The sequence below is a fragment of the Siphateles boraxobius genome, unplaced genomic scaffold, assembly GCF_051911475.1.
Source record: "Siphateles boraxobius isolate OS27281-9 unplaced genomic scaffold, OSU_SipBor_1 130, whole genome shotgun sequence".
NCBI classification, from domain to species: domain Eukaryota; kingdom Metazoa; phylum Chordata; class Actinopteri; order Cypriniformes; family Leuciscidae; genus Siphateles; species Siphateles boraxobius.
The window spans coordinates 25352286-25372951 of NW_027508734.1; the positions used below are offsets into that span (position 1 = coordinate 25352286).

At 38.2% G+C, this 20666-nt stretch overlaps 1 long non-coding RNA gene across 2 annotated transcripts; it reads left to right on the top strand.

Annotated features, from left to right (window-relative positions):
• The first annotated feature begins 894 nt into the window (after positions 1 to 894).
• Positions 895 to 15886, top strand: LOC143737448 (uncharacterized). Of its 2 annotated transcripts, none has more exons than XR_013203655.1 (3): positions 895 to 1024; positions 1164 to 1259; positions 15532 to 15886. It is a non-coding gene; the product is annotated as an uncharacterized LOC143737448 (long non-coding RNA). The 2 variants fall into 2 exon arrangements; XR_013203656.1 differs by lacking the exon at positions 15532 to 15886 and adding an exon at positions 10880 to 12255.
• Positions 15887 to 20666: the final 4780 nt, after the last annotated feature.

Consider the following 20666-nt stretch of genomic DNA (forward strand, 5'->3'; position numbering starts at 1 on the left):
GGGGCATGCCGGTGAGAAACATGGCGGAATACCACAATACTTAAAGGTATTTAGCTATGATATTGTCAGGCTTTTTGATTTACAGCGAAATAAGCTAATTGCCGGCATTGATGGCATTATAATATAACAATATAATAATATTATGTAACGATAACGTTTTGCAACTTGGCTTTATAAATGAATTAAAAACATAAAAAAGCAAAGCACACCTGATGCACATTTCTTTGTTCTTAATTTTCTAGAACAAGAGTTTAAAAACCTTAATTGCTGTATTTTTGTGTAATTAATTAAGAGAAAGTAAAGCGCCATCTTACTTCGACGAAAGTGACTTGAAGGCACCTGCCGTCGTAAACACGACTTCCCACATCGTAAATACGAACTTCCCAGGAGGACTTCAACACACCAATAGTAACTGTTGATCATCTTGATGAAATAAACAAAGCAACTGAAGCAAAAAAAAAAAGTTACAAATATTTGGATTGTAAGAACTACAGAAATATGCAACCTACATTTGATTTAACAAAACAAATTGATAGAAAGAAAGAAAATTTATTTTACAGATTTGAGTTATAACAGTTGATTTTTGTGCCCTGTGTGTTTTTCTTCATCACATTTGATCTGTCACATGTTGGTCTCTGGTTGGCAAGTCAAAAGTTATTGAATGAGAGTGCTGCCCCCTAGCGACAATCTAAATACATATTTTCATTTCTGTTTCCTGGAAGTTTCTTATTTTTTCACTTTATTAGGCAGATTTTTTGTACTAGGACTGGATTAAGTTCTTGTTCCATATCCAGCCCAAAGTAGTTTAGGGGTTTATGTTACAGAACAGACAGAGTCAGTCATGCTTGTGGTTTTCTCATGAATATGTGGACTGAAAACAGCAACGTAGCGTCTGTGTTGCTGCATAAAACTAGCACCTCTGTTGTGATGTGTGTAGGGAGTTAAGATGTTGATTATACGGGTGCAGACGTCTTGCCTCCCCTCATTCCTGTTGCCTGTGATCTAAATGGCCTCTTCTCTTTTTGTAAGCACTACCTGGCACGCCATATCTCTCCTTTCCTTTCCCTCTCTCTCCTTTCCTTTGCTTTCCCTCTCTCTCTCTCTTGAATTCTATGTCTTTCTCACTTACTCATACCCTTCTCTACCCTCTCCTCTCTTTTCAGGATATTGAGAAGGACCTTTGTCAGGAAGTAGAGGCCCATGGGGTGTTGGGGCGGTAGAGAGACACAAAGAAAGACTAGAGGATCACCTTTCAGAATGTAGGTAAAACAGATGCACTTTTAACTTTTCGGACCGTGGCTATCAAAGACCTTTGGGTGAAAGAGTGCTGATGGAGTGGCTTTGAAATGAGTGTAATGAGAGGTATTTTATTGCTTTGACTTTGATGGTGTTTATATGAACATGAAATTTGTGAGGTCAGTGCCTTTGAGAACCTTAAGTATAAATTATAATTTATGTGAGATGATCAGTGATTGCTAAAGTCTTTTTTTTTTTCAAATTGGTGCCACAAGGGTTTGCTAAGGGGTCCACACACACACACACACGCACGCACAACCATTTGGGATACACTTATTATTGGGATGTAAACACTGATGTGTACGGTAGGGAACAAAATAGAGGATATCACGCTATGAAAGTAATGTGATGCTTCAAATAAAGATTGTATCAATTACATCGTTACACCTGTAGGTGGCGACAAATGACTGTTAAAACCATGTATGCCGATTTGTCATTGAATCATTCATTCAAGAGATTCATGCCGTAATGAAACAAGTGAATTATTTATCTAGCTTGCTCAGTTTTCATTATTTAAAAAATTCTTTGGAATATTTTTATATTAGATTACTGGATATTACTGTGCAAAGTGACACACACACACACACACACACAAACACACATATATCTATTCAAATATCAAATATCTAATCAGCCAGTCACATGGCAGCACCTCAATGCATTTAGCCATATAGACAAGGGCTGCGTCCAAAAGCTTAACCATTGTGCATCAATTAAAAAAAAGTTACACATAGGTCCATAGTGGACAAAAATGTCAAAAAACTGTCATATAAATTTGAAGCTTGGGAGTACAGACTTAAGTTTGGTCTCGTTTTAAAGAAGACCCTGGCAGATTATTGTTGAAGTAAAAAAAAAGTTATATGGTTTAAGTTTGGCAAAATTGTTTTACATACAACTTATATTTTATGAAACATGTTGAACTCTAAAACTGCTAGAAAATCAAAGCCATAAAACTAAACTAGATGTGTTCCAAATTTGAGGTTGATATCTAAAAAAATGAGCTTTCAGTTTTTTTCCATTGGATGTCAGCAAAACCCCACTGGTGCACTCAGTGGTTGGATTTTAGAATTTTTGGGGATTTACAGTTTTTCTCTGTAAAATATTACAAGCGCGCACACACACACATTTTTTTTTATTAAACGCATACAAACCAAACTCTGACATGCCAACACACCCACACAATTATCGCTGCATAATTGATCCAATTGGCTCTATGATATGCAGAAGCAGGAATCAGGAATAAAGCCAGAATCTGCTTTATAGGCCAAACCTGAAAAAATGGCACCATTGCATCATTTTATAGTTAAAGAGCAACATGCAGGTTGGACACCCCTATATAGCATAGTGTATGTTGATGATAGAACAACTGATTTTCTTAACTGGAGTAATATATATTTAGAAATTAACGATATTTTGAGATAAATTGTGATAAAATAACTTCCGCGTCTGTAAAGCGCTAACCGGAAGTGACGATCGGCGAGGGAGTCTAAACTCAGATTACAATGGATGCGAATGAAGAAACCGAGTTCTCCGATGTGGACGAACATGCTTATGATGGCCCACAGGCCTATAATTATGAGCCTCCTAGGCCAGATAGTAGTCAGGGGGAGATCAGGGGGGGGGGGAACAATGGGCAGAGGAGAGAAGTAGAGTTGTGGTGTCAAGAAAACCAGTGGCGAATAGGGCAAGTGACTTGGTGAGTTCATGTAAGTTAGCACCGTGGCTAACGCTGGTTCATCTACTCTGTATGGCTAGTACCTTGTTGTTTTGCAATAAATCTGCTTTAGCAAACATACGTTTGACCTTGTTCTTGATTAAACATCCATTTAGATTGTCTTAATTTAAGCCAGCAACGTTTTGTCTTCTCATATTCTACGCTGACAGTGATTATGCAGTCCATCCAAGCTGGTTAGCACTATCTACATTGACTAAATACAATGCCATAACAACAAATTAATAATGACAATACCTAAGCTACAATAGCAACAGTCTAATGGCGCTTATCCAATGCATGGTACGGCTCAGTACGGTTCTGCTCGCTTCGCTTTTCCACTGCGTGGTACGACTCAGCTTTAGCTCGGTTTGCTTTTCAACTGCAGTTAGTGATACCATTTAAAGCGAGGCGTACCGTACCATGCAGTGGAAAAGCGCCAGAACAGTCATATCTGTATAAAATCTGTATAAACACAAACAACCGAGTGTGTGGTAACAGACGCGGCAGTGAAGTCTGCTCTCTTCACCTGCACAAAACGCACCCAAGACCAAAAAGCCTTGTTTTTCCTAGAAGGAAAATGATGAACACGATGTCCTGACAGGCTGGAATTCGTGCAACTAGCACAAACACAATAATTTACCATTATGGCTTCTCTAAAACTCGATCTAAAACTTTCTGTCTCTCAATACTGCTCTAACTACACCAACACCCAACAATGAGAAAGCTGACCGCGAGCTCTTTTATTTACCTCGGCCTACGTCATATGATGCGTTGCTATAGCGGGAAAGGCGTATTCCAGAGCCTAGTACATTTTCATCAAAATCTCAATATCAAATGAGATTTCATTAGTAATTTCTACATATGTGTTTTTAAAAATACCTCTGCAGACAATTTAAAGTATTAATTCAGAAATAAATTCAACCTGCATGTTGCTCTTTAAATGGCCCTGGGATTAAAAATTGCAGTTTTAATGGGTTTCAATTGGGACGTTTTTGTCCAAAAGGTGCTGAGAGGAACTATTTTGTGTACTTAGTGCAAAATAGATTTTTTAAAGGAAATGGGTGTGAAATAGTAAAATTTCAATAAAATACACACCTGTGCCAAAATGTATGCTGTTGGCATTAACACAGGCAAAATGATACAAAAAACAAAACTGAAAAAGACAAAAATGTCCGTAAGGATGCACAAGGGTTAAAAATGCTGCCTTCGATGGATGGTAGTTCAGGACCTTCGTCCAAGGTAGGAAGCCATCATGGCATGTTCAAATGTTAGCTTCACTTCCTGTCTCCTGAGGTACTTTCATCTTATCGATTTTTGAACGCACGATAGGTGTATTCTTCGCTGATTTTGATATCCCACAATCCTGTGTTTTCCATTCTTTGACAGTTGAGCTAAAAAAATAAAGACGATGCCTGAAAGTTGCAGTTGGTGATCAGTTTGTGTGTAAACTGACCAACTGCCTAAGTTTTTGGATCCAGTGATGGTCAAGATGATCTGATGAAGTTCAAACTGAGCATTAGAATGGGGAAGAAATGTATTTAAGGGACTGAGCTTGGCATGTTTGTTGGTGCAGGATGGGCTGGTCTGAATATTTCAGTAACTGCTGATTTAATGTTATTTTCACGCAAAACCATCTATAGGGGTTACAGAGAAAATATCCAGTGAGCTGCAGTTCTGTGGGTGAAAATGCCTGGTTGATGCCAGAGATCAGAGGAGAATGGCCAGACTGGTTCGAGCTGATAGAAAGAATAGAGCACCTTTGGGATGTGGTGGATCTGGAGATTCGCATCATGGATGTGCAGCCGACAAATCTGCTGCAACTGTGTGATGCTGTCATGTCAATTTTATGGACCAAAATCTCTGAGGAATGTTTCCAGCACCTTGTTGAATCTATGGATCAATGAATTAAGGCAAAAGTGTGTCCAGCTGGTACTAAAGGTGTACCTAATAAAGTGGCCGTTGAGTGTAATATCCCACTTAAATTTTTTTTTCTCACACACATACATGACGGAATGTACTGTAGCTGCCTTTATATTTCATGAAGGGGGGCTCCTCACTTGGGGATCATCATATTTTTGGGTCCTTGGCTTCACAAAGTTTGAAAACAATTTCGTATTCTCTAATACTATAGGTGCTCCAATGAGAAGGTACTTCAATAAATCAGTTCTCTGTGATTCTCCACTGATAAGACACAGTAAGCAATACCAGTAGATCAGTATCACTGCAGCATCTTCGATTTATATCAGTAAAGTAAAAGGAGATCGGTACTTCAACTGTAATCTTCAATTAGAAGTAGAATAAAGACCCAAGTTGAAAAAGACCCCTGTTATGGGCTGTGTAGGGTGTCTCCGGCATTAAAGGTGTGTGTGTTTCTGTGTTGAATAAATAAATGTTGTGTTCTGAGCTGTCAGATGTTTGTGTGGCAGCTGCACAACGATCTGACAGCCTATGAATCAAAAGCAGCCCTGCACCAGCAGCCATTAATATGCAAAAAGAGAAGACGGCTTAAGTTTAATTTATATAATATTCCCCAAAGAATCATTATTATTCTAGGGATCTTGCCAGCAACATTTGGCCTATAAAGAAATTAACTTTGTCTCCTTGTTAAGTACACCAATGCATCAAGCTATAATCTCTGCAATAGATGAATCATATTTCATATTATACAAGATGAATGTATTCATATTTCATATTTTTCTAATTTTTCCTGTCTGACCATCTGTATGTATTAAGTCTCAGTAAGATTAATCTCTTGATCCTATTGGAGTAGGAGGCAGGTGTTTTTCCTAATACATCTATGAGTAAATAAGGCCTAGTATCAGGACATAATCCCATGCATTATTTTTAAATCTCACACCAATGTCACAATTTCTATTGTGTGTGCGTGTGTATGTGAACGGTGGGGGTAGCATATGCCCAGACATTTCGTAAGAGCAGCATGTGAATATCAGTGGTGTATGAAATTGCTTGGAATGTCTCTGGATCATAGTGCTAAATCATTTAAAAGCTCCTTCCCCTTGAAACGGTATCCATCTTGACAGGAAAGTATGCATACATCTATGTGTGCATGTGTAAGAAATGGGGGAACTGGAGGTGTGTTAAAAGAGAGAATGCAAGGGTCAATGCAATTGTGACCTCTATCTATTGCTGCATTACCAGGTCCTTTGTGATTATCAAATCAGCTTCTCATTCATAACATAAAGTGATCGAGCATCAGCATAAGTCTGTCGTCAGTCATATCTGTTAAAGCCGGGTCTCTTGTTTGGTGGCTTGTGTGTATCCTAATATAGTATGTATTCTCATTGCAGTGCACAGCTCTCGCAGATATAAATATCTCTTCGGAGGCACTTTAGGCATACTGATTGGGATGGCCATTTGCAATATGAAAATGAATTCTTAAGCCCTTCGGTTGCCTTCATCTGGGACTGATCTTAGGTCAGCCCCCACAAGGCTCATGCACGCTGCGTAATTCATCCCTCCGTATTATCTCAATAATGATAAATTCTTTTCCTTATGAGTAGAGATGTATCCGCTGATGGCTGCTTTGGCTGTTATTTAGGAAGGGGTTTGGATCACTTTTGCCCTCTAATCCTACAGATAATGAGGGGGGCTGGCTGTCACCATCACAGAATTGTATTGTAATTGTTAAGAGCAATTTACGGTACATGTAAGAAATATAACTGATTATGTAGTGCAATCTTTGCATTGTTTTTAGGTCTGTCCAGGGAGGTAGTAACTAATTTACATTGATTTTTGATTTGTTTTGTATTTGGTCTTGTGCTTTTTTAGGTTGTATGAATTTGTTATATCCTGTTACCTGTATATAAAGCACTTTGGACAACGTGTTGTTTTTAAATGTGTTATATAAATAAATGTGATTGATTGAACAGAAACAGATGAGTGTCTAATTTGTCATGAATTATACCGTATAATAATATACGGTATAATTCATGACAAATTAGACATTCTCATCTGTTTCTGTTCAATCAATCACATTTATTTATATAACACATTTAAAAACAACACGTTGTCCAAAGTGCTTTATATACAGGTAACAGGATATAACAAATTCATACAACCTAAAAAAGCACAAGACCAAATACAAAACAAATCAAAAATCAATGTAAATTAGACACAATCGAATACAAGTGAAATAAATGGGTCTTTAAGTGTGATTTAAAAACATAAAGAGAGGTACAGAATCTAATATGGACAATGCACAAGGACTTTATTTTGAATGTAGAATAGTATTAATGTCCTTATAGGCTTGTTGGAATTTTTATAATATCTATTAAGGTTATCAAACCTCTTTAGGAACAGTCTGTGTTAGTCTGTCTTTCTTAGCTTGTGTGCGTGTTTAAGTTTAGATCTGGCCTGTCAGGCTAATTGATGACTACTGGGTGCATTTCGGAAGCCAAGGGCACGGAAACTCCTCGGGAAAGTCCCTGTTGAGTGTCTCTTGGGCCTCTCATTGAACATTGAAAGACTGGCAGGGACACTTCAACCCTGCATGAAGTGGCTGGGTTACACCCACCCTCCTTCCTTCCTCCCAGCATGCATGTGGCCTCCTTACCAGCAACAAGGTTAACATTCGTGTCTGGGGAGTGGCAGTGCCTGCTTTCTGTCTGTCTTGATACATGCTTGAATCATATGTTTGTGTCTTTGTTTCTTTCTCTCGCCTCTATCGTTTGGAAATCAGAGTAAAGACCGTAATCTAGTTTTCTTCTTGTTCCTTGTAATACGTTTTTAATTATGAGCCTTCGGGGCCTTAATTTTCATACAGACTTCATGGTAAAGTGTTTGTTCAAACATATACAAGCGCACACACTTGTGCACGAATCGTGACTCCCGGCTGGCATTCATTAGGGCTTGTAATTGATTGCACATGGCGGCTGAATATGTGATATGTGTATGTTCCCTCACACGAGAGGTGTAGAGGGGAATTGCCTGGTCGTAGCATTGTTAGCCGTCTCCTGGGGGGACAGATTTCCTGTGCTTGCTTTGCACGCGTGGCATGCTGTTGGCCAAAGCGATGGGCCAGTGGTGAGGGAAATGCCACATGCCAGAAGATTTAATCAAGGCTGACAGTTAAGGCATGTAAGAAATGGGCACCATCTAAGAGAGAATAAGAGAAAACTTTCACTTGCTATCTACCCATACTTTCTCATAACTATAAAAGGAAAAAAAAAAGAAAAGAAAAAAAAGTAGAAAAGATTTAAAAAAAAACAAGAACAATGTTTTTTCAGAGAGAGGCCTAACTGCTCATACTGGACATGTGTATGCAATTACACCATGATGTACACAAACTCTTTGTTGTCTGTGAGATGACGGATGGCTGCAAGTAATCGCCACACCTGAAATTTGATAATCTAGAGTTCTTTTGAAACCACATCTAATATGTATGTCAAGTGACTAAAGATATCATCAATTTCACAGACGTGTTTGTTGGTCATATTAGATATTAATGTAATGGCTCTGTAGAAAACTATAATCTTTAGTAAAAAAACAAGAAATGTCAATAATAGCAAACCTGCAAAATATTTTTATGTTGTAAAGAAACTGAGAAATAGTTTAATATTTACCTTTATAATTTAAAAAGACACAATTTTAGAATTCGTTCACACAACTTCCATAATGTCATTTCCATAACAGTTCATTGTGTCCTAAAGCTTTTGTCAAAAACGAGCATACAAAACATATTCTTATTATTCATATAATCATTCATATAATCATATTATTATTATTATTATTACGTTATTTGCATGTTTGTTGATGTCACATAAACATCATTGATTCTACGTAAGTTAATCACTACAAAACAAACCAGTGTTCGCCGGCACTTTAAAATTCCCGCTTGTCAAATTCTGGAGTGTTATTTTTAAACAACTGTTTCTCTGTGCAAATTGCTTTCATGATGTAACCGTATTCTAAAATCTTTTTCACTTTCACAATCATCACTAAAACAGTGTAATGATTAGTCTTTGCTTTATTATGACTTAAAACACTGTTTATGTGGATGGGATGCTACAGTGCAGAGAAATATTGTATTGTGGATGGGGCCTAAATTATACTGTGAATGTGGCATGATAAATGTTTGCACAAACTCAAGAAATTATATTAAACCCAAATGAATATGAAAATGAAACGTTTGGATGTCTGTGTGTGTGATCTCCATACCCTAGGTGAGAAAGAAAAGTTTTCAGAACCTGTAACCTCTCTTCCCCTGCCAGTAATCTCCTCAGAACCCTGTAATCCTGGGCGCGTGCAGATGCCGCGACGGGAATATTGCTGTTCATATTCTTAATCTGCTCTCAAATGCCTTTCTGTTCCCCTGACGAAGCGCCCCTGCTCACCTTGTTCTGTGGGGAATTAAGTGTACTTCACAGGATTCATGCAGAGGTAGAGATTCTGGTCGCGATGGAGCTTTAAGGAACACCCGTGCTCACGCAATATCTCCAATGGCGCATTTCTTATAAACAGAGCAAGTGAAAGTGTGGAGGTATAGAGGAGAGAAAGACGAGGAAACTGAAAGCACTGGCATGATGAGTGCCTGCATTTGAAATCTAAGGAGGAGTAAAGCTGGTTTAAGTTGGCCTGGTTAATCTGTGTGCCCGTTTCATGTGACAGAGATAGACAAGCCTGCACACCTCATTGAGAGGCTGAATTTTATGCATTAAAGGCTTCGGCAGACAGGTAGACAGATAGAAAGATTGAAGCAGGCAACATGCAGGGCATCATATCAATGGATATCACGACACAGCCTGTAGAGCTTTGAGTCTGTTTGAGGACCTTTCCTTTAATCACCCTAATGATTCTCATGACATATTATAATATCATGCACGTTAAAATGTTAACAACATGACTTATAATAACCTGTCTGATTCATATTCTTAGTATGGATTATTTGTTTCTGAAAGCTTGTGAAAATGCTTTAAATTCGTATAAATTCGTATAATCTCATAAAGCTTTTTTAGCCTTGTTTGCCTTACTGTACATGTTGCAGGCAGATTGTTGCAGATTATCTACCCTCTAGTAGTATAAATGGTACATTATAAATTCTAAACAAATAGATAATTTATACTATGATACTTTATTTTCTATTATTCTCTTTTTATGGATTGAGTATGCCAGTCAATTGGTTGTGTGTGTGTGTGCGTGCGCGTGTGTGTGCGTGTGTGTGTGAGTGAGAGAGCAGGTGAGTCCTGTGTGCCAGCGGAGTGTAAAATGTGGCACTTGGATTGACACCCGAATGACAGACACCAGTGAAACTCACTCTCGCTTCAGACACCTGAGATTATTCTCAGGGAGCTGAAGCTATAAACAAAACACTGTCAATGGCTGCACTCGTGGATTGCCGTCCTGTTTTTTTTCTTTTGTGTTGCCATATCTGCCCCACCCCCTGTTATTCAATAAAACATGGACGAAGGCTAAAATGTAGTGAAGAGAATTTGTTCTTTTTGTACTGTTTCTAGAAGAAACACTCCCTCAATTATAAATGTATTGAGAGGAGCCTGTCCAACTCACTGAGCGGAACTAGGGGGCGATGGTGTGTGATGGAAATTCATTCTTTTGAAACGACATGCTGTACATTTGCATGTGATTCTTCTGTCTGAAGTGGGTGTTTGTGTTAATTCTTCTTCCCCCCAAAAAGCATCCCATGTCACAATCCTCAGCCCTGCAGAGTTAGTGAACAGTGAATGGAATACGGTTGGTTTGATTCGCATATGTGTTTTATGTTTATATTGGATGAGTTTTTCCACTCACGGCTTCGAGCCACACTTCTGTGCATCCACTTATTTTTCTCTGTCCCAATTTCAGCGCCTCCCATGGAAAATGCTGATTAGTCTTACTCTCTATCCCCTTCTTCAGGTCACCTTGTAAGGAGGGTCGTCTGGCGGTTGGGTGCGTGGAGGGGGAGGCAGCGAAGTGCCACACACACACTCCTTAAGACTTATGAGTGCATCATAACCTTGACCAAGACAATCTGTTCAACGACACTTAGCGAAGATTCCTCATGATGTCCCTCAGAGCCGCTGGGACTCGACTCTTCTGTTCTTTCTGTGCGCTATCAGCTCAGCGCCAGATCGCCGCTCTTACCGTTCAACGGCCATTACTTCATTTGCAAGATAAATCTGGACCACCGTGTCAAATCAATCACAACTGTCATTTCATCCACTCAGACCACAGCACTAAATTGAAGCCTTTTTTGCCCATATGCATTCCAAATAGTCATCAATTCTCCGCGGTACATTTATTGTTTGCTTTGACAGCTGCAGGCAGGTAACGAATGATAGGTAGTTTAATTTTGGGTCGGCTTGGACGCTAGGCGGCAGTTGCTTGCGTCCTTTTTCTGTACTGCAATTGTATGTCTCATGCGGTGTACACTCCATCTTCCCCTTCTTGGTGAGAGGGAACGCCATTATATCACATTTTCCCTTTTTTTTTTTGCATGGCTGTCGTACATGTGTCGACATTGTCTGTTAGCAAGTGTCTGAAATGTATATCTGGGTAAATATTTGTGTCACCAAGGACGTGGGTAAGAACAAACAAGTGTTCCTGTAGGCCTTTGGTGAGGGACCCTACAGGCTTACAGCATGTCTACAGTGTGAATACAGCATGAAAACAGTCGTTCTGTTCTCAGGCCACGGTTCTGATCCCTGTCCTCCTCCTTGTTAGTCTGTAATAAACATGGCTTGTCCACTAAAAGATGACATGGAAAGGAAGATTTAGTCAGCAGCTGCGGGCTTTATTTTTTTTTTATCATTTGAATGTGTTATTTCTTTTTGACATTGGATTAGGGATGTTAGTTTAAATAACATGCATTTTCAGCCGATTGGGGTCACCGTGGACTGCGTGGCAGACGTAATTTTTGGGATGTTGGGGAAAATTCCACAAATGTTGGCGATTGGTAGTTGAAACGATTTTTTCCTTCTATCAAACATATTGTAAACAGCAGATAGCACAACATATTTTGTAAACACATCCTGACACTGGAAGATAATCCTCACCCATGTGACTCATTTACAAGTGCTGTTGGTTTAGCTAATGTAAAAACAAGGATCACTTTACTTTCACTGCCAGATTTTTGCCTCGATCACACTCTTTTTGACTCACCTTGCCAAATGTGCTATTGTGTTCTGCACAGATGAGAAATGAGGGGCTTTCTGTGCTGCTGATACCTGTTATTTGATATCACAGCCTTGCAACAATTCATCCTAATGTGCTGTTTAAAGGATTTGTTGGCTCATAATGCACTGATATTAGTTTAAAATATTGCTACTTTGCAAAGCAGCGCAGATGGGCCGGGCTGATGCAGCAGGCGTGAGGGAACGGGCTGAAACTCTCAGATATGAGATGTATTAAATGCACGAGTGATTCTGATGCGTTTTACTGTAATTGATTCTTTTCAAAGGTGTCTTCTCACTTTTCACCACCTCGCTCGCTTGCTCTGCCGAACTCTCTCTCTCCCTCCTTCCCTCTCTCTATATCACTGGCACATTCTCTCTCGAGCATTTTTAAGAAGCACTGGAGTGTAACACTGTTTAATATTACTGTATAGATTTGCCTATTTCTTTAAGTCTTGACTTCTAATGGCTAGTTAAAATTAGCGTTTTGTAATCATTTACTCCCGCTGTCATTCCAAACCTGTGTAATGATCTTTCTTCTGTAAAATACAAAGGAAGACATTTTAAAAAATCTGTTTTTGCATAGACAAAAATACAAAATTACGTCTAGTGTTGGTTTAATTTGTATTTTAAAGAAGAAAGAATGTTATTGTTTGGAATGACATGAGGGTGAGTAAATAACTAAAGAATTTTTATTAACTAGCAGATTTAATATGAGCAGATTTATTGTATATCATGTGAATGATCTGGACAAATATTATTAACAAAGGCATCATTAGTGTAATAAGAGTAAGTTCTCCATCAGTCAGTGCTCCTTAAACTTTCTATCCCCTTACCCAAATACAACAATATTTCATTTTTATCTATGAGGGTTTTCGCTCACCAGCTCATTGTTGTTGTTAATTCTTTCAATTATTATTTTTTTTTTTTTGGTGTCAGCGCCAGGGCAGAAGTGGGTGTTGTCTGTATAGTGTAATAATGTGAAATGCAAAAAAATATCCACAGCCATTACCTACATGCACTGTATTCGTAAACAAGGCAAGTTATTTTAGAAATGAGGTAATTAAGCAGTTCCAAAATGAACCCAGCCCCCGCTCTGAGCGTTGTCATTTGCATGCCTTTGAATATACTGCTTGTCTCTAAGGAGGTTTCCTGCTGATGAGATTCTCAACGCCATGCCGTCTTTGTTTTAAACACCGCAAATAAGCAAACAAAAGCATCCTGAATGCCAGACTGCTTTCTTTCTTTTTCCTTCTTTCTTTCTTTCTTTCGTTCTTTCGTTCTTTCTTTCTTTCTTTCTTTCTTTCTTTCTTTCTTTCGTTCTTTCGTTCTTTCGTTCTTTCTTTCTTTCTTTCGTTCTTTCGTTCTTTCGTTCTTTCGTTCTTTCGTTCTTTCGTTCTTTCTTTCTTTCTTTCTTTCTTTCTTTCTTTCTTTCTTTCTTTCTTTCTTTCTTTCTTTCTTTCTTTCTTTCTTTCTTTCTTTCAACCCCGATCCTGCCTAAAAAGGACGTTTCCCTGGCCGGACAAAAGGAAAGAAAAACATGCTCATGGTGATTAGAAAAGAGACAGAGGAAAAACAAGAGAAGTTGAGTCACAGATCTTTTCTTTTGGTCTTAATTAAAAAGACCATACATCAGCGAGGCAGTGCCTCTATTCATCCAGCTGATTGGGGACATGACAAATGAATGAGGGAATAAACAGGGTGTCAGCAGGGAGAGGGAGAGATGGATGACTTTTGGTCTGAAGAGAATGGAGAGGTACAGTTAACCCTGGCTCTGGGCCAAGGCCTGTAGTCTCCTTTCCTCTCACCTCACCCTTCGGGCCTAACTCAAGCCGACACACCCTGCCCCAGCTCCTGACCCTGCCTCCACTTCTATTTATTAGGAAATCAACACCCTTAAAGGGAGACACACACATACCTTCATCACTATGCATCGCTGTACCTCCGACCGCTGCCTCGTTTAGCAAATGGGCAAACGAAATAATAATAGGACCATTTTCAAGGTATTTTAAAGATTGATTTAATTAATGTTTTTGGACCTCTGCTGGATGTAATGCTCAGAGCTCAGATGAATGAGTGCAAGAGAATGTGTAGCACTTGTTGTGAAGATGTAATTATGAATTAGACACGGTGAAAACAGCTGCCGTATTTGAAGAGAGTCGATTAAAAGCCGAAAGCGCACAATGCTCCGTTAAATTCAACCCGGGTCCTTTCAGTATTAGAGCCGGCCAGACTAATGGGTTCATTCAAGTGTTTCACCGCGAATTGAAAGAACCAGTGAGTGAGAAAGAGAGAGAGAAAAGGAGGTGGAAAGATTGTGAGATCATAGAATTACAAACTATTAAAGGCCACAAAGGAGATATCATTTAAGATGGCTCTTTTTTTTCTTCCTCTGAAAACTGGGTTCAAACTGGATGCAGGGCTGAATGGTGTTGCGAAGATAAATTGTTCATTTTTCTTTGTATTTTTACAAAGATTAATGTGGTTCTCCTCATCACCTTTCATTTATCCACCCACTATTCAAGCAGACATTGTCTTTCATTAGAAAATGGATAAATAAATTAATAAAAGACTGAATTGGTTTTTCAATTACTGGAGTCGAGTCGCATGCTGGCTAAACAAAGATATTCAGGCAGGAACCAACCAGACAAGCGGAGATTATACATTACCTTAGTATGTGATTTAATAACTCACATTTTCTTTTATTGTTTTTCTATTTTCATTCTACTCCTTGCCGGAGCTTAGGCGCGCACTGACTGTTTAATAGTCAGAGAAAGATGCGTTTCTTTCCACAGTCAGTGTTAACAAAGACGTCCAGAATGAGGTCGGTGTGCTAGCTGCAATACAGAGAATCCTCAATCAGAAGACTTGAAATTGGATTCATAGTTCACTTCATGGAAAGCAGCAGAAAATATTAAATCATTTTCTTTATTGGATTAAATTAATTATGGAGAGACTGCATATTAGATGGGCTAAAAGAGCTTTTAATGTGCTCAATAAGAGCCTTCAGCCTTTCTTGGAATAGGCATAAATCTATCTCTGCTGCTTATTACATTCTGTTCCCTTCCACTGCCTGCCTTTATTTAAAGTATTAGTCATTTTTTCAACACAATAAATGCCCTTCAAATTCCTAATCTAGCTTCCGCTGTTCTCCAAACACAGACATATATAAGCAGGCAAATGTACACACACACACACACACACACACACACACACACACACACACACACCTACACATTTTTCTTTGTTTACGTGTTGGGCTTTAAACTGAAGGTACAGTATGGGTGGTCACACTTGTCACTGACCATTCTTCATGTTCTATTGATGTTTCTTATCTATTTCTCAAGCAAATCAGTTTCTTTTTTGTTTGCACTGACCATATCATCTTTGATGTAGGACTTTACGAAGCTTGAAGTGAAAATCTCATACTTGGGGATTTGTCAATGATGTCATCACAATTCGGTTGCTGAGAGATGATTGACGAGCATAACAGTCTGTGCAGGAAATTAAAATGCCAGTCACACTTAACCAGCAAGAAGAAAAGGGGAAAGAAGGATTTTAGCTGAAACAACATCCAACCAAAGGGATTGACTCTTTCAAAGTGAATCTCACTTTCAGAGATAGATGACACCTTGTGTAGATGTGTGTTATAAAGGAAGAGAGGGGGAAAGCAGTCTTTAGTTTCGGTATCATCCCACCTGATATCATACTATTAAACTCTCAGTATGCACATTCTAGAGATGCATTTAAAAGAACGAATGTTCGGTTTTGGCCCTCGGCAGCAGTACATTTTAACCTTGCAGACAGTGAACACAGAAAACATTTTTTGAAACAAAGGAGAGGAGGAAGATACACTGACTAATTGATTCTAATTTTTTATTACACTGTAGTCAAAGTTGCACACACACATACACGGAGACACACACAATCACTATGGAAGTCAGATTAAGGTACTGAGGCAGGGCAAAATAAGGGAATTGATATAAATCTGTCATTTGGATATTCCCCATGGTGCTTTGCTTCTTAGTGCAACTAAATAACCTCTAAGCCCTCTGAGGTTAAGACCTAAACATGTTTAAGTTTTTGAGGCAATCAAGGCTTATTTTCTGAATTTTTCCTTCTGGAGAAGCAAATTCGAGAGGACATCTGTTCCGTTATGAATTTCACATAAATCTTAAGCTTTCCAATGCTTCAAATGAGGCTTCATTCAAGCCAAATGAATGAAACATGATGGTAAACCCCTCACGCGCTGGAGGTTGTCATGCAATATTGAGTTGCGTATAATCACTGTGTAATCTGTCTGTGTGCCAGGGGAGGGTGGAGCGAAATCCCCTTATACAACAATATCACGCCAAGATCACAAACTCTTTCTACTCTCTTTGGTAATGAAAAGCTGAGAGATTCTTCTGTGAATGTCAAGCCATTGCTCCTGCAGATGAAGACAGAATTGAAAGTGTGATGTTTGGAGTACAGTTCGTCCGTTTAGTTGTTGTGATCATAATGTTTGATTGTGGTTTTGTTTGAAGCGACTTTTCACATTTGTCTCTTGCCATTCTGACATCTTTAAAAACTTAATTGGTGTGACCGGTGAAGTTTTGAAGTATGTATCACTGTTTTTGAGAGTTTTGAGTGTTGGATAGGCTGTGTATTCACTTGTTTCAGGCATGTATTAAATATGTTTTTGGTGGTTTTACTCACTGGAGTAGCACTGTATAAAAGATCCTGTTAAATTTATAATAAAAAACAGGCAATTTTAGTTGCTAGAAGAAAATTTTGTGACAATGTTTTAGATATTACAGAATGGCATACTGATGCCTGTATATTATAAACTTATAACCATTTATTTCATTCAGTGCGTGATATAATGTTAATATAAAGAACCAAAATCTGCTTTTTACCTTAAAATATATTTATAACCACCATATTATACAGGTGGTATGTAGAAAAATATTTTCAAACCATTTACCATGATTTTAAACCATTTACAATTTACCTTTACATTTACAAGGTAATGTTAACTGTAGAATTTTTAGTCTTTTTCTCTAAAAAATTACAAACTTTTTTGTGTGTGTATGCATGTTGGCTTTGTTACAACTTAATACCAAGATCCCACTAGCTAATATTAGGTACAGCCCTGTTTTCTGCCAAGGGTATTTGTTCCAACATCTATTTAAAGATGTTTCAAGAAGCTTTTCTGTTCTCTGAGTACTGCCTTCCGTGTGTTGGTCGAATGTTGTGAAGGATCTGCCATGTGCCTTAGCAAATCACAACAAAAATTTGTCCATCGCCACAAAACAGGGAGCAAGTAGTCTTCAATTGTGATGGTTTATTAAATCTTGCTTACACAAGAAAAAAAGGTGATCAAGCCTCAGTAGAGAGGAAAAAGGTGGAAACCATTGTAACAGTTAAAAACAAGAAGGTCCAAAAATTGTACTCCATTCAGATTACATCACAGGAAACATCCAGTAGTCAAAAAGGACATAATCGGGCTTGAACCTCTCAAATTGACAGAGGACAAATTTCAACACCACCTTTCCCAGGGTACAATAGGGAAAAAAAACCCTCTACACAAAACATACACTGAATTTATAAGAGATGGCCCACACCATGAAAACAAAGAAGAGGAAACATAACCATACACATTTTCACAACATCAACAACCCAAACCCTGGAATGAAGACCATACATTTAACTAAATTTAAAGCCATGGATACATTTTAGTTAATGCAAAAGAATCCTATTAAACAAACATCACATTGATCAAAACATCACATTTTCCTATGTCCCCTCTAATACATCAAAGTTGGTACGGTTTCATTTCCTTTAGAATTCCCATAAAACAGATCAACTTCCTGTTTGAATCTCTTTGTCACTAGGCTGGTCCATACCACAACACATCAGGTACTAAACATTTCAAGTCATCTTAATTACAAAATGAACTAACAATTTGAACCATGTTTTTATAAATCACAGTTTAGCCAAAGAGGAATTTTAGCTGATTTTAATGTTTTAACCTTAAACCGAATAACTAAGCCTGTGCACTGACTCAGTACAATGACAAATAAAGATCTTAAACCAAACCATAGTAATGTCCTTTTATTTATAGATCAAATGCAAATATGAATAGATAAACTTGTGTGGCTTAAATACTGGCCATCACAAATGTGTATCAAATACGAAGACTATGAAAGAGAGCAGGTCGTATTGTATCACCCTTCAATGTAAGCTAACAATGAATAATTACATTTTTCATTTGACTGCATTTATTAATTTAGGTTAAATGTTATATATATATATATATATATATATATTAGTATTTAATGTATGTTTGTTCATAATATACAGTATTAATGTTAATGTTTAAATGTTAAAATTTAGAAATATGTGGAAATTAACATTACATCATTTAACAATTTAAATTAAAAGTATTGTTCATTGTTCAAAACATTTGTTTGTAGTTTAGTTAGTTATATAGCTAACTAAATACTTATTAGCTAAGTCATGGCCATTTCATCTGTACTGTTGGTCGCCGCTCTACCTTTATGAGAATACTAGGGTTTGTGTGCTCTAATGTGTGTTCTGGACTGTTTACCTCTGTCATATTTACGTGGTAACACTGTAAATTCATTTGTACCATTAAATAACTTTTGGTCTAGATCCCAGATCTGTCCTGGTTCAGAAAATGAGCCATCTAGAAAAGTGTACAACAGCATCTCAGCTTTGTGATGTCTTGAGAGAGATCTCCACTCTTCTCTTTTTTTGTTTTTGTTTTTATGCAAAGCACTGAGATGGGAGGAGTGACACACAAACACATTTAAAATGGGGAAAGACCTCAGTCAGTATTGTACTGCCTCACCCATGGCCTAATTAAAATTCACACAGAGATCGTCTCGCTTTTGTTCCCTTAGTAGAGCAGTATTGTTCCCGAGGAGTGAGCGGCTCCACAAGCGCTATACTAACCCTGCTAGCATTGCGCAGCTGCCCTCTTCTCTGGAGATTTAGCCTACTTTAGCCTTAGACTGACAGAAATAGGTTGTTTCTTTCAAAATAGGGAACTATCTTCATGACTCTATTGAATGGAGTAGCCTGTTGGTATACACACACACACACACACACACACACACACACACACACACACACACACACACACACACCGCCTTGAATCAGTTTTTGTCTCCTGCCAAAAAGGTGTCATATCCACAGAAATCCCTGGAATTGGACTATGTGGGTTAATTGCCTGCCATTTCCTCAAAGAAAGCTGTTAATATTCAAGTTTGAGAGTATAGGAGATTTCTCACTTTCTCTTTCTCTCACTTTGTCTTTCTTGTCAGATAATCCTGATTCTCCAAGGCTTTTTTTGGTTTTGTGTATGTTAGTGGGAGAGCGGAGTGGAGGTGGGTTAAGAATGAATCTTTCGTCTGAAGTGGTCTTGCCTTTACCGCTTGATTCTCATTCACCTCTGCAGATCCACGTCAAAACAAACCGACCTTTTGAAAGCCTCTGCTGGCTTTGAAGTGATTGAATCGCTTTCTATCTCCCTCTCTTTCCCTTCGCCTTTCTCTCACTCTACGAAATTAACAGCTATATTGCCTGTAGGCCTCTTTGATGTCTACTGATTTTTTCCTGTTATCTTAGTTATATTGGACAATGTGTACTGCTGCTCACAGATTTTCGCACATTATCTTTTAGCGGCATTCCATGGAAGCCCAATTCTATCTCAGCGTAAAAAAGAAGAAAAAAGAGGAATTTACATCTGCAACTTCATTTTTCTATGTATTTAATCATTCCTTATTGTATTTATCAAATTTTTGTTAATATTTATTTATTTATTTTATATCTCAAAATGCACTCAATGTGATTTTGTATGACACAATTGAAACTTTGTTTCTTACAAATCACAATTATTTGTATAGCTTTTGGATAATGTAGAATAAATACTTCCTGTGTTGTTGGAAAAAGGACTATTGTCTGTTAGCATTAATGGCCTACATCATTAAACCTATCCTAATTTTTGGAGTCTTATTTAAGTGCTGTCATATTTATTCAAAGTGTAACGAAACATTTCAAATTAAGATGATGCACATGTGCACATGTGCACAGGCCTGTTTGTCTCAATTACCGGGGGGTTATGTTCCATATCACTGTGGTCCCTGTAAGGGGAGCTATTTCTAAACAAATGGAGAAAATCTGACAGAGAAGGATGTATAGAAACAGATATCCTTATTGAATCTAATCAGGAATATTAATCACACACTAATACCAAGCTCTTCCCCTTTATGTAACCTGCCCTAATTGTGGGTTTGTGTGACTTTGATTAAAAGAGAAGGGGGGGCACCAGATCACTAAACCCAGGGGAGAGACCCTCATTTTATCCCAGTGGCCTCCTGTGACCCCCGCCACACTCACGGAGCATCAGGCTGGTGACTCCAGACGGAAAGTTTCAAATCCTTGGCAGGACTGTTAATCCTTGTGCGAGTGTCTTTTCCTTTTCTTCATCCTCTTCTTTTACTTTGCCACTTTCACTTCATTTC